General features: G+C 35.5%; 1 protein-coding gene across 4 annotated transcripts in view; it reads left to right on the top strand.

Annotated features, from left to right (window-relative positions):
• SMAP1 (small ArfGAP 1) overlaps nucleotides 1-14,672 on the top strand; it is a 198,770-nt gene that overhangs the window by 144,927 nt on the left and 39,171 nt on the right. The window lies entirely within an intron of this gene.

Here is a 14,672-nt window from a genome sequence, read left to right as displayed (position 1 = left end):
TCTCTCTTTTGATAGCAATGATAATTGAGGTATTGCATCGAAAGTATCAACAATGGCTTTTATGTATGGATTTTGAAAATCAGTCTTATCACTTCATAGTTACCTGATAGGAACATCTGTAGACTCTGATGAGAACAATGATAGCAGTGGATATAATAATCTTACAGAGACTACTATGCAGCCTTGGTTTTTTTCCCTGTGCCAATGCTCTCAAGACCTTTCATCATTTGAAACTTTCCCTTTTAGATTTATAGATTGCATAGCTTTGATCAGATGTCATTAGAGCCTTCAGCTCTGTGTTGTGTTTTACATCCTATTGTTTCCTTTCGTCTGAATTTAGTCTCCTGAGTATACCATCTGATTTCGTCCTGCCTACCCACACTTAGCCCTCCCCTTTTTACTGTATAAAGCATGCCTTAGGACTAAGGAGGCATTGCTCTTCTAGCCACTCTGACATTCAGTGTGACTTGAAGAGTGAGGCTGAAAAAAAGCAATCTTAAGAAGGATTTGGTCTGACAGTTTGTTCTTGAGATTGGTGGCAGATTAAATGTTACCACCATTTTACATTTGTCTCATTTTATAGTGAACTGTCAGTCATACTTATCACCTTATCAGCACACTGTGTTGTTAGCTTCTGTACATTACTAAATGTTCACCTATCATCTAGGGATAGTTCAGCTCATAAAGGGTCAAATGAATAGGCAAAGGATGGACAGATATGGAACTAGCTGTGTTTTTCCTACTCAGAGGTTAGGCTGGAGCCCAGCTTTTAATGACAAAGATAATCTTAGCATTTTATAAAATTTATCTGCTGTAGGTTTGTTCCTGACCTTGGCATTGCTCACACTAATTGCTTGTAAGTGGTACTATGCTGATTAAATAAATATGTTCCTTTTTAGTGTCTTATCTGGGTACAATAATTTACTGTCCCAAGGATTTTCTGTAATGCTAACCAAAATGTTAAGGTACAGTACCTACCCAGAGGACCAAAACTATAGGTTAACATTAAAGTCTAATTTATTTGAATGTAATTGTATAAAATACAATACATACAATTGAACAAGTAAATTACCTTTGTAGTGCTTTATGATGGGCAGTCTAATTGTGTAAGTTACCTTGGCAGTCCTGATGGTTGGCCCATGACAATTACATAAAATATTTGTGGAATTTGATACTCTTAGTAAAGGACTATGTATGTAAGATGTGCGAGAAACATAATTATGCAAAAAACATTTTTAAGGTCCTCTTTAGAAAGAATACTTTTTTGGCGGGGGCGGAGGGGTGGGGCAGATTGCCGAGCAGGCGACCTGTAGCTAGAAAGGAGAGAAACCTTCCATGTGGCATCTAAAAACTTTTAATTTTATTTCATGCCCCACCCCACTGTTGATAGTGGAATGTAGGGATTTTAAAGACAGGATCGTTCCCTTGAGATGAAATAAGCTCAAAAGGCAGTTAGACTGAAACAGGATGATTGCTGTCAATCCCCGTACACTCAAGGTGGTTTTTTTTTAAGTTTATATAGACATATGTTTATATTTGCATATATGTATTTGTGTATGTTTGTGTATTATTTAAAGAAATGCATTGAAAGGTTTCTGGGAGGAAATCTTGGGATTGAATGTAGCAACTCTTAGGATGCCTGCAGTGTGTAAGGCAGGCTAAAGGGTTGGAAGGAATATAAAAATGATGAAAACAGCTTACTCTCAAGAATCTTAAAATTCAGAAAGAACTAGTGATTAAAAGGGGATGATATGATAAATAACTCTAGCAAAAGGCAGATATGATACAATAGGAGACAGAGTGTGGAGGTTTGGAGAATTGAGAGATACCATGTTGAGATTATTAGGAAAGTCTTCATGGAAGTTGTTTATATTTGACATGAGCTTTGAAAGATTGTTAGGAGGAGAGAGCAACAGGCAGAGGGAAGAACATTAAAAGAATGGAAATTGTAAGGCATATTTTGGCAATTATCCAATTTAACTGAAGTATGGGACAATAATGGAGTATAAACCAATAAAGATAGTATTGAGAGAGCCTTAAATTTCATGATAAATACTGGATTGTTTCTGATTTTGAGTAGGGAAGTATACTTCATTTTAGTAAGATGAAATCCTGGCTATAATATGTAAGATGGATTGAAGGCAGGTGAGGTTAGAAAAAGAGAAACTAGTTAAGAAGCTATGGGAGAGAGATAATTGGAGCTTGATGTACAGTCCTATTTATAAAGGTAGATTAGCCAGCATCTGCTTCTCAAAGAATGATTGAAATACTTTTTTACTTTGCTTTTGAACAAACAGCCTTACGAAACTCCAAGGCCTGCTGTATCAGATTCATTTATTTATTCACTGAGTGAGTTTTTATTGAGCAGTCACTGTATGTCCAGCACTAGGGATATGGTAAGAAACAAAACAAAATATCCTGCTGTCACATATAATCATTTCAAACATATATGGTGCTTTATCAATAAAAGGTATTAGTGTGATTGTTAGTAGTTGTCACTACCACTGCTTTATGTGAACCAAAAGCCTAAAATATTATTTTGCCAACTCTGTATTTTATCTCCTAGAAGATTTTTTAAAACTAATGATTAGGCGTTAAACTTTATAGCATTTAAAGATTTAAAGATTTAGTAATTTGTTTTTAATGACAGCATTTATAACAATTATAAAAGAGATAATATATAAAATGAACACAAAAGAAGCAAATGTCTATTTTAGATATATTTGTGATTTATGGACATTGCATTGCATCTAACAAGTCCCCCCAGTTCCATCTCTCCCACTTCCAATTGGTAGATTTTAGTGACAGGACCCCTTTCCCAGAAGCAGTAGCTCTCAAACTGTATTAGAAAACTGTATTAGAATATATATATATATATATTTTTTTTTTTTACCATTTTCTCTGCTTCTTAACTACTAACCCTGTTCAAGCCACACATTAACTAATACCTACTGAATAGGTATTAGTTCATTATCCCTATGTTTTCTCACCACACTTTAGGACCTTTATTGCTTTAGTATTGTAGACTTTAAATTTCTGGAACTGATTGCTAGAAGGAAAAGCAATCCTTTTTTCGTAGTTGATTTAAAAACATCTAAGGAAAGATCAATTTGAGGTTCTTTGATTCTTCTGATCTTTGGAAAGTTTAAAAGTGGTTTGTATAATCATAGTTCCTTGCAGTGATACAAAATAGAGTCTTCTCTTCTTTTCTGCAAGCTCTTATCCATTGCTTTCAGAAAACCGGGACTTTTTCTCTTCAACCACAGCTGTGGACTAAGGTCTTCACCTTCATTAAAAAGTCCCTTTTAAATGACAACCAAATAGTCCAGGACTTGTTGAGAGTGTTCTTTGCTTTAAAAAGTTTGTTTTTATTGTTATCCCCTTTGTGATTGTACTTTTGAGTTCTCAAAGATGTTCACGGGGTTCTCTTTGGCCCCATCTCTTTGTTGATTTTAAAGAGGGGTCAAAAAATGAATTTGATACTTATTTTGTACAACCAGGCTGTTTTGAGTTCCCTGAAAACCAGATAGAAACCAATCAAGATCTGTAAGGGGCTAAAGGGTTACCCTTCAAACCCATTTCCAAAGACTAAGGATTGAGAATTTTAGAAATTGAGAATTGTCTTCAAAACAAAAGCAAACCAAAAGCAGATTGTGGATTTGAAATTAGAACTCTGTTTCATTAGATGAAAAAGTGTATCTCCAGACTAAAATAGCCAACAGTGACCTTGTTGGATTTGTGATTTGATGCTCAAGAACCGTCAGCATCAGGCATTTCTTTCCATTCCCATTTCTCCATTATTTTCACTTTCTCCTCTTTCTAAATTCTACTTTTGAATATTCAAGTAATTTTAGAGTTTCTGGAGTGTATCAAATCTTCTTTATAATGAAAACCTAACTTTGGGAGGCTGAGGTGGGTGGATTACCTGAGGTCAGGAGTTCGAGATGAGCCTGGCCAACATGGTGAAACCCCATCTCTACTAAAAAATTACAAAAAAAAAAAATTAGCTGGGCATGGTGGCGGGCACCTGTAATCCCAGCTACTTGGGAGGCTGAGGCAGGAGAATCGCATGAACCCAGGAGGCAGAGGTTGCAGTGACCCAAGATTGTGCCATTGCACTCCAGCCTGGGCGAAAAGGGCAAAACTCCATCTCAAAAAAAAAAAAAAAAAAAGAAAAGAAAGCCTATTTCTGTGGTTTTCATATTATGCCGTTTTGCCACATACAAATGTATTTGCAAGCAAAATAGAATAAAGAAGTTCATAATGGGTAATTCTTTTAGGAATTGGTATCCAGGAGGTACTTTTGGCCTTGAGGCAGGATGTTGAAGTGGAGAGGTTTCTTTATCAAACCTGCTTCCCCTAATCATCTCTCTCTTCTTTCCTGGCTTTCTATCCCTCTTTTCTTTCAGATGAGAAAGGAGCTGGGCTGGGGGATGCTAAATTTGTGGTAATGGAGGACTGTCCCTGTAGAGTGTTGGCATTCCTCAAACTGGATTGGAATATGTATTCACTGCTGAAGTATGGTCACAGCAGCCTTTTTATTTCCAGTTTACAGGAGAACTGTGCTAGTAACATTTTCCCAATTTAAAATTTTTCTACGATGTTACTTTTAAAATATCAACTTTATTGATATTTTAATTCATATATCATACAAGTCACTCATTAAAATGTATAGTTCAGTGGCTTCTCTTATGTTAGCAGTTGCGTAGCCATCAACACTGTCAGTTTTAGAACACTTTCATCACCCCCACAAGAAACCCTACAGCTATTAGTGGTCACTCCCCGTTTCTCCTTTCCACAGCTCCTGGCAACCACTAATCTTTCTGTCTCTGTAGATTTACCTATTCTAGACAATTTATATGAACGTTATTCAAGATATGGTCTTTTGTAGTGGTTTCTTTCACTTAGCAGTCTTTTCAAAGCTTATCCATGTTTGTAGCATGTGAAAGTACTGCATTCTTTTCTTGCAATCTTTTTTTTTTTTTTTTTTTTTTTTTTGCTATTTTTGCACTTACAGAGCAAAGAAATGGTCATTCTCTCATCAACAAAAAGATGAGCTGCCAGTGTTTTAAAAAATACCATGTTTTAATGATGTAAGGGTAAAAAATAAAAGAACCAGAGTAACTATATATTAGAACTTAATAGAGATGTTTTAAATCTAGAATAAATATTTACAAGATGGATAAGTTCTATGTTCATTCATGATAGTTTCATTCAAAGGATGTTTCCTATTTCAGGTCTTCATACCATCAAAACCTGAAACATGTGGAATTAAAATTTGAGTTTGCTGTGTTTCCATTTTTATTGAAAAATTTAATGGAGCATTTCAGTCTCCCTTTATTCTTCTCCAAAGCATAAAATGACTTGAAAATATACAGGAAAATTAAGAAGGTTATTTAGACCCAGATGGTAAATAGTGAGCACTATTTATCGTAATATAATGAGAGTCAAATTGAATGCTAAACGGGTACAGTTTTTAATTATAATAGAATATGTTGAAGTCGCATAAGAGCAGTGTTATTTTCAAGATTTCAAAATAGGTTGCCCACATATATTGTTACTTAAACTAAATTCTACTAAGAAGAAGAGTACATTCTCCTGAATTGCAGTAATATGCTTCTACTTCAGATCATTTTGGAAAAACCTGTCTTAGCCTGTGGTTTCAAACATTGGACTGGACTTGGAATCCCCTATTACTATGTGAGATTCTATTTCCTGCCCATAAGGCTCTATAGGATAGTGGCTTCAGTCCCACTGTCTGCTTGCCTTTCTCTTTGATTTCTGCTCCAGGAAGATACTTACCTCAGTTCTGAGCCTGACTAATCTTATGGATTTTTTCTTTTAATATTTTCTTATGTGTTTGGAGCTATAGGGATATGATTAAAGATAAGGTTCTGGAGCCATATGTTGACCACAGAATGTTATAAGCAAAAATATAAAAAATGATTTCAAATTCTTCTTGTATTTATACCATTAAGGAATATCTTCTTTTGATTAAATATATAAGCATTATATGTATTGGATATATCAGTGGAGATATTGTTTATAGATTTTCATGTCATTTTTCTATAGGTAATAGTCATAATTGATGTTACGAGCTTTTTAAAAAAGAAAAGGAAACTCTTTAATTTGATGGTGATAACTATGGTATGCCTTGATACAGAGACTAGAGAAATATTATGAAAACTTTATTATTTAGGCCGGGTGCAGTGGCTCACGCCTGTAATCCCAGCACTTTGGGAGGCCGAGGCGGGCGGATCACAAGGTCAGGAGATCGAGACCATCCTGGCTAATGAAACCCCATCTCTACTAAAAATACAAAAAATCAACTGGGTGTGGTGGCAGGTGCCTGTAATCCCAGCTACTCAGGAGGCTGAAGCAGGGGAATCGCTGGAACCCGGGAGGCTGAGGTTGTAGTGAACCGAGATCGTGCCACTGCACTCCAGCCTGGGCTACAGAGTGAGACTCCGTCTCAGAAAAAAAAAAAAAAAGAAAACTTTATTATTCAAGATAATTTGATCAAGTGAGAGAGAACTTCCATCTAAGACAGTCTAGCAGATTTTTTTTGGTTATTTTTTTCCCATTTAATTTTGCAGAGTGTGTTGATTTGCTTTTTTATAATAAGCATTATTTAGAAGTTTGCTTTTTGACCCTTGTTTTTAAGTAGGCCAAACTATCATATGTAAATAAACTAGTTAATACAACCAGTAACAGTGGTTCCAGGGAATAATCAATAGCTGCTGGATTTAGACCATGTAAAGTCTAAAGTTTGATTTCTGTATCCTTTTCCTTAGTAAATATCACTCTAGGTAGCACTTGAAGTTCCTGTTAGGATTTCCGCCCCTCCCTGCCCCATTTTCTCAAGATGTTCTGTTTTTAAAGAGAAAATTAAAAGAATTATTAAAAACTTTGAATCACTATTTTGATTTATATCAACAAGATTCAGTTTTGTCTGTTTTTGAGTTTCATGTAAATGTAATCATACCATGCAACTCTTCCTCTGTATGGATTCTTTTGCTGATCATTGTGTCCGTAAGATTCATTCATGTCATTGCATTCTCATTTCTTATTGCTGAACATTCTTCTATTGTCTGTCTACACATGCCATACTATTTTTTTTTATTCTGCTGTTAGTGGACATTTGAGTCGTTTCTGGCTTAGGGCTTCAATGAGTAAAGCTGCTATGAACATTGTTATAAATATATGGCATTGTCATGAAGAAAAATATCCTAGTGAGTATAGAAACTAATATTTTTCTTATTCTGTGCTAATCAAGAGTACAGAATTTCCTGGCAGTCGAGAGGTTATCTTTAAATGAGTAAGTTTAATTAGCCTGAAAAAATATTGACTACTACATGAAAAAAAGCTCTTTCAGCCAAGATGGTTTGCTCTGTTCTTACTGTTTTGTTTTACCTAGTTTTAAAAAGAAAGAATTGAATACCTAAAATAAGAATTATTACTTAACAGAAAACAATAGCAAGATGATAGTAACCTTACTTTGTTAGTTAAATAACCATATACTACAATGCCCACAAGCCTAAAAGAAGAAACCCGCCAAAGACATAATAGCTTTTTAACACTTGCTTATTATTAAAGTAACTGTGATGATAAAGAATGTGTAGGTTGTAGCAGAAAACCATATTTTAGGTTCTATTACAGGCTTGTAGTAAATTGAAAACATTTTTTTTTCTTCATGGAATTTCTAAAATGTTTTTGCAGTCATTTGAAGCTTAATTGCAAGTGAGGCAATAAAAGGGAAGAAATCCAATTACTTTATGTGCAAAGCTTTCATTTCCTAGTTAATGAAAGACAGGATTTTGTTCACTAAGCATGCATGCTTTACAATTCTTCTTAGTAAATTAGAAATTTCCTTAAATAGAAAATTAGGAAAATACTTCCTCAGTATATACTCTTTGATAGAAGGTAGTTTTACTAAGTTAAAGTTTATACTTAAGAATGTTGCAGCCCAGGTGAAAGGGTCAACAATTAGATTAGATGGGTCATTGAAGGTAATAAAAATAGCAAGCACATACCTGGTGCTTAATGTTTGTGAGGCATTGTTCTAAGCTCTTTAAATATATTATTTCGTAGTCCTCACAACAGTTATATCAGGTTGATACCATTATTATTCTCATTTATGATGAGAACCTGAGAGACAGAAGTTTGGCAATTTATTCATGGTCACACAGCTATTGAGTAGTGGCCATGCTGAGAATAGAATATGATCAGTCTGCCTTCAGAATATGTATCCTTAACCAATATGCTGTATGGCTTTTCAGTCTATTTCTATAACATCCAAAAATAGGAAGGGGAAGGAAAGAAGCAAGAAAAGGTAAGGGCAAAGGACCTCAACTCTGTATCTTTGATTTTCTGCAGTTTGAACATGATGTACTTGGGTATAATTTTTTGGCCTTTTATCTTAGTTGGTGTTCTCTGAGCTTCCTGGATGTGTGGTTTCGTATCCAACATTAATTTTGGGGAAATTCTGTCATATTGTTTCAGATATTTCTTACGTTCAGTTCCTTCTTTCCATCAGGTATTTCCATTACATGTATGTTACGCTTTTTTAGTTGTCCCACAGTTCTTGGATATTCTTTTCCATTTCTTCAGTGTTGTTTTTTTTTTTTTTTCCTTTGCTTTTCTGTTTTGGAAGTTTGTATTGATATATCCTCAAGCACAGAGATTCTTTCCTCAGCTGTGTCCAGTCTCCTAATGAGCCCATCAAAAGCGTTCTTCAATTCTGATCTCTTTATTTCTTTTTGAATCTTTCTTAGAATTTTCATCTCTCTTTATATTACCTATCTATTCTTGCGTGTTGTCTACTTTTTCCATTAGAGCCCTTAGCATACTAATGATAGCTGCTTTAAATTCATGGTCTGATAATTCCAACATATCTGCCATAATTGAGTATGGTTATGATGCTTGATCTTTCTCTTCAAACTGTGTTTTTTACCTTTTAGTATGTTTGTAATGTTTTAATGAAAGCTAGACATGATGTAGTGGGTGAAAGGAACTCAGATAAATGGGACTTTATCTTCGGGGAGGGGAAGTGTTCTATAATCCTGTGATTAGGTCTCAGTCCTTTAATGAGCCTGTGCCCCTGGGTTATATGCTTCACGAGTGCCTCTATCCTGCACCCCTTAGGTGAGACAAGATGGCTGGAGGGGACTAGAATTGGGTATTTTCCTTCCTCTAGGTAGGTTAAGCTCTAATAAAACTCCTAGCAGGTCAGGCTCTGGTAAAATAGTTTCTCTTCAGGGCAGGCCTTGTTAAAAAGAACAGAATGTTCCATCATATTTCAAAATGCAGTTGTCTGTTGGTATTCATGGGGGATTGGTTCTAGGACCCCCTGCAGATACCATAATCCACAAATGCTCAAGTCCCTTATATAAAGTGTCATATTTGTGTCTAACCTATGTACATCCTCCCATATACTTTAAATAATATATAGATTACTTATAATACATAATACAATGTAAATGCTATGCAGATTGTTAGGCTGTTTTTTAATTTGTATTTTTTGTTGTATTATTTTTTATTTTTATTTATTTTGGATATTTATAATCTGTGGTTGGTTGAATTCATGCATGTGGAACCCACAGATAGAGAGCCAACCGTAGTTATTTTTCAGTTCCCCCTGCCAGAGCCCAAGGGTTTTTTTTTTTTTTTTTCATCTTCATTGTAGGAACCTGCTTGAGATCCTGGAGGTAAAACTCAGAAGGATGAGGGCCATCCTATGACCTGGATCCCCTGGAGTTTTTATCTCTCAGACTTGTCCATATTTGAGCCTCCAGCAGTTCATCAATTACAGTTCAGGTTTTCCTACCTTGGGACTGGGTTTCTATCTCCATAAGTCGATTCTGTGTCTCTGCCTGCCTGTCTCTGTTGTTTTCAGGGCTACAGTTTGCCTTATGACTTCACTTCTTTGATAGACTTAAAAAGAGGTGTTTATTTTCCAGTTTGTTCAGCTTTTTACTTGTTAAAACAGGATGGTGACTTGCAAGCTCCCTGCTTGCTGGACCAGAAGTGGAAAGTCTCATAATATGAATCTTGTTATTTCAGCAGTCATAAGGTCAATATGATAGCTATTATTATTCTTATTTTACCGATCAAAAGCTTAGGCTCACAGGGCTAGCTACATAATTTGCGGGCCTAGTGCAAAATGAAAATTAGAGACCTCTTGTTCAGAAAACAGGAATAAAAAGTACCATTAAAGGTACTAAAATATAAAGTTTTTTTTTTCTTCCACAGTCTCTGTACTTATGAAGATGTGTTTTTGTTACTTAATGTTGTTTTAAATCAAGAAAAGTTAAAATTTTACATTCTTAATATGAATTTTATTATTTATATTATGCAGTGAAGTTTTAATTGCAAACGTAAGAGCATTTAACCCATATATGGAATCAATGAAGTGATACATTTCACATTCTTAGCTTCCACTTGCATATGTCACTTGTTCTTAGCAGAGCAGTGGAAACATGCAGAAACTAACTATACTGTTTTTATTTCACTTCTTGATACACATATTTTCTATCAACTCTACCTTCAGTTTACCGATGAGGAAAGGAAAAAGAACTGTTGGCTGCCCTATCTTTTTTCTTTCTCTGTCATCATTTTCACTGTATGTGTTGGCTAACACAGGGAAGTGACATGAGTAAGATAGGATAGGATATTTTGGTCTTCCTTATTTCTTAGAACACCATTGCCTTCTTTCTGCTTTTGAAGCAAGTTCTAGTAGGAACAGAAATCATGGTCTCTTGCAGCTGTCAGTAACCCTGCTCACCCTGTCATAGAGCTAATATACTTATCTTGTATTCACTTGCAGTCTTGTACTGTAACTCTGTGCTCATGGAGCATCATGAGCCCTATATGCAGATGTACAGCAAGGAACAGTGGGGACACACATTGCACATATATCCTGTGCTTAAGCTTATGTCCCATCGGATTTACAAAATAGATACTCAAAGAGAAAATTATTACAAATTTCAAGATGCCCATAGGAAAATATTAAATGTAGCATTGGGGCTCTGTGAGACTGCATAGGTTGCAAACCTATGAAGCCAGCCATGTTCAGAGATACTAAGTGATTTATTCAAAGTCACCCAGCTGAGAAGTGTCCATGCTGGGGTTAAAACTCAGGTGTTTGGCTAATTTTTTTCTTTCATAATTTTGCTAATAAAGTGGTATTATCAAAAACTACTTTTTTTCCTTCTCTGCAAACCTCCAGAATACTGTGTAAAAACAAGAATAACAATAGTGAGATGAGTGTTAAAGATATAGCTGTAGGTATAGCCACTCCTGTTGGGTTTACTGCTTTTAAAAAAAATCTTGCTAATTCACTACTAAGAGGTGACTGGGCATTTGCATGCAATCCATAGAGTCTTATGAACAGGAGCCTACCATTGTCAAGAGAGGAACCTATTAATGACAAGTTTAGCAGTACTGTAGCCAATTCCTGTCTAAAGTTAAAGGCTCTAAGTATAATTATGATGGGTATTTCAAATTGGATACTTCTAAGAGTGAAAGCAGGTGCTGTTAAACAGTTAAATTGGAATAGCAGGCATCAACTGGAGTTACTTTGAGCAAACCAGGACTTGTGTTCACCTGCCTGTCATTCACACACATGCTAAGCCGAATAAGCATGCCACTCCTGTGTGCCCCCAGAAAACTTCTATTTTCTAACTCCATCATTACACTGATCCACACTGAACCAGATTATGTTTGTGTCCATGTGCAAAACTAGAGTATGAGTTTAAGATTAGGAAACGTGTTCTTCATTTTTGTATCCCTAGTGCTTACTAGTCCTGGTATGTAACTATAAAATGTACTACTGCAACCACTACCAGCTACCATTTATGAAGCACTTATGTGCCAGCTGCTGTGAAAGGGACTGTCTTTAAATTACTTTGCTTAATTCTCACAAAAATCCTGCAAAGTATTATTTTAAGGAAACTTACCAGTGTAGCCATTCAGTATTTGGGATGAATAATAAGAAACTTTTTAGAACCATTTATAAAGCACTCTAGGTCATTCTTTGAGAAATGCTGCAAACTAGGGAACCAGGAGATTAGAGATGGGCTCACATCTTGATTTTCAGAAGGAAAATGTAGTGGATTATGAATGCTGTATCATTAAGCTTGACATGGATTCTATGCAAAATTCAAAAGGACTTTTTTTTTTTTTTTAACAACTTACTTCTTTTCCATAGTCTTACCAGCACTCACTGTTTGCCTGCCATGGATTCTTTAAGAACAGTTCCTGGCTGGCATGATGGCTCACGCCTGTAATCCTAGCACTTGGGAGGCTGAGGCAGGTGGATTGCTTGAGCTCAGGAGTTCAAAACCAGTCTGGGAAACATGATGAAATTCCATCTCTACAAAAAATTAGCTGGGCATGGTGGCTTGTACCTGTAGTCCCAGCTACCTGGGAGGCTGAGGTGGGAGGATCACCTGAGCCTGGGAGGTCAAGGCTTCAGTGAGTGGTGATTGCACCACTGCACTCCAGCCTGGATGACAGAGTGAGGCTCTGTCTCAAACCCCAACAAAACAGAACAAAAATTAGCTGGGCATGGTGGTGCATGCCTACAGTACCAGCTCCTTGGGAGGCTGAGGTAGGAGGATCACCTGAGCCCAGGAGATCGAGGCTGCAGTGCAGTGAGCTGTGATCTTGCCACTGCACTCCAGCCTGGGCAACAGAGTGAAACCATGTCTCAAAAAAACAAAAAAACAAAAAAACAAAAAAACCAAAAAAAAACCCCACAGTTCCTGTCAGACTAAGCTTGCTTATCGGCCAAGATTCTTAAATATGCGTCTGGTCAAGATGTAGACAGGTGGGCCTGATGATCAGATAGTAAGGTAGATTATGAACCGGATAGACAGCTATCCAATTAACAGAACTGATGTCAGTTTAGGGGAAGTTCTCTGCTTTCTTCAGGGGTCAATACTGGACTTCATTCTTTTCAGCATTTTTATTAACTGTGGATATCTGTGCCATATTGTTCAAATTTTCAAATGACCAAGCAATAAAGATTAGTTAAGATATCAAATGACAGAATAAATCCCTCAGATAGTGTTAAAATAAATGCCAACAAATTGGATAAATGTAAAATTCTGAAGCAAATGTACCCAAACTTAACTGTCCTGAATGTAGCACAAAAGAAAATGTCATTGAATTTTAGATGACCAAAGGTCCGGTATGAATTAATGGTCTTCTGTTGCTTTGGAGAAGGTCAGCTCCACAAATTTATTCCTCCATTTGTTTTCTGCATGGCTGTAGCATAGAGAGTATGGCTAAATGGGTAGATGTTACAAATTGTCTGAAGAGGATACTTTCTAATATTTGTAATTGTCCAAATGTAAAATATGCTGTATCATCATATGCAGTGATTCCATAACACTGGAAGATTTTCTTACAGAGAGAATGGACGTGTAAGCAAGATGTTACAGTAGTGTTTTGTGTATCACATAATTCACTAAATGTCTTCAAGGCTGCTCCTACTTCTGAAATTTATGTAAATCCTTGATAACTTCTCCAGCCCAGTGAGATACTGTTTGGGATGGTAGTGTCCATAGGTCTTACAGAGAACATTTACTGAAAGATGTCCATATGATTGGGGAAATAAAATGTAGATTGTAATAAATTAAAACCTAAAAATACAATTTAAGAAAGAATATTAAATTCAAAAAGAGTACTCTGTGTTGACAGCTTTAATTTGAAAAGATCTATTTTATATATTATAAAGAATGGTAAACAGGAGAAAAAAAACTAAAGATTTTGAATAAATAAGATATTGGGAATAAACAAGAATTATATGCAAGATTTTTTCTCACATAAAATAGTTTTAAGGTTGTATATAATTCAGTTTTGAAAGCATGCAAATACAAACAAACAGTAATTATAGCTATCTATATAGGAATATATTATGATAGGTAGATTATGAACCGGATAGACAGCTATCCAATTAACAGAACTGATGTCAGTTCTGTTAGGGGAAGTTCTCTGCTTTCTTCAGGGGTCAATACTGGACTTCATTCTTTTCAGCATTTTTATTAATATATATTAATAAAATTTTATTATTATATATATATTCCTATATAGGAATATAAGACTGGTTTTTATTAATATATTTATAGCATATAGTCAAAAGACTTTGAGTAAACAACTAATGTAGGTAATATAGTGGATAATATTAACTCATGAATTTTTTACTGAAAATTTTAGTAAAGGTTAAACCTGTGAAGATTTCAATAGGTAATCAGATAGGATAGTATTCTGGGAATTATATGTTGTTGAGTAACTTGTTAGAAAATGTATTTCAGATATCAGGTTCTACTGAGGCAGTAGATTAGTTTTTTCCTAAAGTATTGCTCGACCGCATCACAGTCACAAAGCCTTCCATCTGCAACAATGGTGGTCAGATTTTTGTTCCTCAGTGCAGTTCATATGCACAACACACTTCTCCAGGAGTAATATTTTTTCTTTTCACTGCCCCCATTGAAAAACAGTGACATATATGAATGCTAGCTCTAGTTGGCTATTTATTTAGGTCCTTCCACATTGTGGAAATAGAATAAAAATCTTCAGATTCATCTTTTATTCCTTACATGTAGAACTAGAGGTCAGTCAGTTACATCCACCATCTAGCACGTTTCCCACTCAGTGTTCTTCACATG

This window comes from Nomascus leucogenys, chromosome 3, assembly GCF_006542625.1.
Source record: "Nomascus leucogenys isolate Asia chromosome 3, Asia_NLE_v1, whole genome shotgun sequence".
Lineage (NCBI taxonomy): Eukaryota > Metazoa > Chordata > Mammalia > Primates > Hylobatidae > Nomascus > Nomascus leucogenys.
Note: the sequence above shows the minus strand (reverse complement) of the source record. Positions and strands in the feature narration are given on the sequence as shown.